Source organism: Diceros bicornis, unplaced genomic scaffold (genome assembly GCF_020826845.1).
Source record: "Diceros bicornis minor isolate mBicDic1 unplaced genomic scaffold, mDicBic1.mat.cur scaffold_97_ctg1, whole genome shotgun sequence".
In the NCBI taxonomy this organism is placed as follows: Eukaryota; Metazoa; Chordata; class Mammalia; order Perissodactyla; family Rhinocerotidae; genus Diceros; species Diceros bicornis.
In genome coordinates, this window is record NW_026691866.1 from 187,958 (window position 1) to 192,199 (window position 4,242).

At 36.8% G+C, this 4,242-nt stretch overlaps 1 pseudogene; it reads right to left on the reverse strand.

The window, feature by feature from the left end:
• Window positions 1-1,592: 1,592 nt before the first annotated feature.
• On the reverse strand, window positions 1,593-2,337 carry LOC131403945 (small ribosomal subunit protein eS6-like; annotated as a pseudogene).
• Window positions 2,338-4,242: the final 1,905 nt, after the last annotated feature.

The window sequence follows — 4,242 nt, forward strand, 5'->3', positions numbered from 1 at the left end:
CGATTTCTTTATCTATAAAATGACAGTGCTTTTAAATTTGCTTGTCAATAATAACCAGCCGAAACTCATTTTTGAAATATAGATTTGAGGCTCCCTCCCATAGATTATGATTGCAGGGTTCCAGGAATTCATATTCGAAATGACCTCACTATGTGATTCTTATAATCAGGTATGTTTAAGAGAACTGAGTTAGATTACTCTAGGGCCCTACCCTGCTCTAAATTTTTTCCTTTTTTTGTCTATAATTTCTTACGGCATAGAAGAGAATAAAAGTGAAGGACAAAGGTGAAGGGCATGTTTTAAGATGACTAGCCAGAGTTTTGGTAACTGACACCCATCCCCTCTCCTTCAGTCCTTATTTTCAAGGGCAATTTTGAAATTTTAAGCCTGGTAAAAATGTGGAAATGTGATTAGAGTAAAGAGAAAGTAAGAGGAGAAACTGATTCGATGTATATCTAAATTACAAAAATACCTTAGACAATTTTCCATCAATAATCAAAATAACACCTTACACCGGTACAATGCTTACAACTTGCAAAATACTTTCCACTTCCTTTATCGTTTTTACACTTTATAACCACACTGTAAGTTCAGCAGGGAAAAGCAGGACAGCAATCATTATTTCCATTTTATACAAATATTTTTTGAGTGCCTATGTCATATGAGGAAAAAATAGAGTATTTCATATAGAAAAAGGCTATGATCTTCTATGCGTTTAAAAGAGGTAAAGTTCTCAAACTGTATATGCCCAGGTAAAGAGTTATTGGACTGAGTTGGAAAGATATATTATCCAGATATTTCAAGGCCATCGAAATCTTCTTTTCCCACCACCTATGCAGAGTTATTTAGGGAACTGCTATAAATGCCCTCTTGACTTTTCAAATTTGAAATAATTTCAGAATTACAGAAAAGTTGCAAAAATAGTAGTTTCCATATACCTTTCATCCAGCATCCTCTAATGTTAACATTTTACATACCACAGTACAGTTATCAAAATCAGGAAATTAATATTGGTACAATACTAGTGACTAAACTACAGACTTGAAACATTTTTCCACTAAGGTCCATTTTCTGATGCAGGATGTAATCCAGGATCCCACATTGCATTTAGTTGTCAAGTCTCCTTAGTCTCCTTCAATCTGAAATAGTTCCTTGGTCTTTCTCTCTCTTTCGTGACCTTGACACTTTGGCAGAGATACTGGTAGAGTTATTTTGTCGCATATCCCTCGATTTGGGTTTGTCTGATGCTTTCTCATGTTTAGATGAAGGTTATGCATTTTTGGCAAGAACACCACAGAAATGGCATTGTGCCCTTCTCAGAGCATAAAGTCAGGAGACATGGTGGTCTCTGCCAAGTTTCTCCATGTAATTATTCCCCTTCCCTTGTCATTAATAAATATCTTAGGGGAAATACTGAGACTATACAAATATCCTGCTTCTCCTCAAACTTTTACCCACTAATTTTAGCATCCTTCAATATATTTTGCCTCTGATAATTATCACTATGGTGTTTGTCTAATGAAGATTTTCTTTCTTCTTCTTCTTTTTTTTTTTTTTGGATATCTGATCTTATTTGTTACTCTTAGAAAATTTCATTTTTGACTGGACTCAGACTTAGAGGTAGAAGCTTTCGGGACAGCCCCTGTCTCTTGGCAATCTGTTCCTGGTGTTTTTCTTTGGCCTCCTTCACTCTCTTGGCCAAAAGTTCAGCATATTCTGCAGCCTCTTCCTTGTTTTTCTTAGTACACTGTTTCTTCAGAGCAATAGGCCGCCGTTTGTGTTGCAGGACACGTGGAGGAACAAGATGCTGAATCTTGGGTGCTTTGGTCCTAGGTTCTTACCTTTTTTGTCTAGGGGCTTTCTCACAACATTCTAGCGGACATCATCCTCTTTAGAGAGATTGAAAAGTTTGCAGATTCTGCTAGCTCTTTTGAGCCCCACACGACGAGTCACAGTAGTATCAGCGAGTCCAGAAATATCCTTCTCCCCTTTTTTCACAATGAACAAGTTGAGAACACTCAGATTGGCAACCACAATGCAACCCCCAACAGATTTGTGCTTTCTTTCTCCAGTCCTCCTCCGTCTGTAACAGGAATGCCCCTCACTCAATAGCAGGCAGACACGGCCATGGGTCAAGACACCCTGCTTGATGGGGAAACCCTGCTTGTCATTCCCACCACTGATTCGGACCACATAACCCTTCCACTCTTCACCCAGAGCGTCAGCAGCAACTTCTGTGGCCATACGCTTCTCACAAAATGTACAAAGTTGGCATTCATCGTCCACTTCCATGAGTTTCTGGCAGCCAGTGACCGGGAAAGAGATGTTCAGCTTCATCCTGAAGCAGCCGACTACCTCCGAGGCACCACAAAAAAAGAGGCTAATGAAGACTTTCAATTTTCCTCATTCCTCTATATATATTAGTTGGAATTTTTCTCTAAGGAGAAGCTATCCCTTCTCTCTCAATTATTTATTCATTCATTTGTGCCCTTCATTTTTGCCTGTGTGTTCCCTCTGTTTCCCTTCTTTGCCAGGCCAGTAGGAATTTAGCAAAGCAATAGATAAAAACAAATATCATTTAAAAAGACAACTCCCAAAGTATTTTCAAATTTTTTGCACTATCCTGTCTAACCAGATGGACTAGTCAAACAACAAAAAACTTAGATTAAGATCAGACACACAAACAACATTGATCAAAGCAACATGAATCCATAAGAAACAAACTGACCAAAAAAAAGACAAAAGTCCTTACTCACTGACTGTGTGTGGTATCTTAGGGGCAAAAATTAAATCAATGCATTTTGACAACCAATGTTCATTTTGTTTGTCTCCAACTCTCTAACCGGGTAAAGTTTCTAAATAAAAGAAGAAGCTAATTGCTTTATTTCAAAATGGATAGTGGTTTTTAATGGTTTATTTTGGCTTGGGGCTTTTTCTCTCCAACCAGGACATCTATTCTTCTTCAGAGAACAAAACAGAAAATAAATTATTGGTACCGAAGTAGTATGAATATTGATACCATCAGATGTTTCTACCCTAAGAAAGATTATTTCCACATCTATCATCAATGAAATGTTTTGCAAAACAGGTTGTTTTTCCAACAGATTGGTGTATGGTGAATCAAAAAAGTTTGCATGTGAGGAGAATAAGCATTGATTCTAGAAATGAGCCACAATCTCTTGGGTGGCCTAAGAACAAGTTACCAAACTTGCCTAGACCTGATTTTTCCATCTGTGAAATGATGATAGTTTTTACCTACCTCATTAAGAGATGTCAGACATTAATTAATGTTCATAATGGGCTTGAGATCTGTGATTAAATCTGTTATCCTTATGGAAAACAGAGCCATTCAACCACTGAGGAGCAGTAAACAAATCAGGGGGATGTATAGTCCATGGAAAGAAATACTAAAGAGTGAAAAGTTAGTCAAGAATGAGGAGTGGGGGCTGGGACAAGAACCTCTTTCGGTGTGTAAGTACTCGTGCATTGTTATTGTTCATGGAATTAAGAAATACACCTCTCTGATGTCTCAATATGCGGACTCTTCTTCGCCACACTAAGGTTCTTAACCTTTTTCGTGTCATGGATATTTTTAACACTTCAGTGAAGCCACAGACCTCTTCTCATAATGCTTTTTAAATACATTAAAAAGTATGTAGGATTATGAAAGAAACCAATTTTATTAAGGCACAGTTATCATAATGTTTTTAAAAATTTAGTCAGAATTATATGTATGCTTCTTTATTAAATTAGATGAGATCCAATAGCAGTCTAATAACTACCATAATTTCAAAGTTGTGATGGTTGTAAACAACATTTCAAGATATTTGCAACAACTCTAATGTGATATAAAAATATCCGTGTTTTCTGTTAGTGATAAGGTTAGAGGAACTGCTCTTATTATTGTGGTTTGTTGCCTACATTTATAATTTTAAATTGCTAAGTTTTAGTTGGAAGTTACTGAAAATAAAGATGTATTATTCTTCCCATCCAATTTCACGGACCCTCTAAATTTTATCCATGGGCTTCTTGGGGTATTTGGATCTCAGGTTAAGAAACTCTGTTCTAAACCTATCCTGGAAACCCTCAGATAGCCAAATACTTGATATTATTTCTCCAAGTGCAATCAGGTGATCATAGCTATGGAGTGTTTATTAAAAATGCAAATCTCTTGACCTTTTCCTAGACCTGCCGAATCTGTATTTTTAACAAGCATTCAAGTGACTGATATACACACTAAAG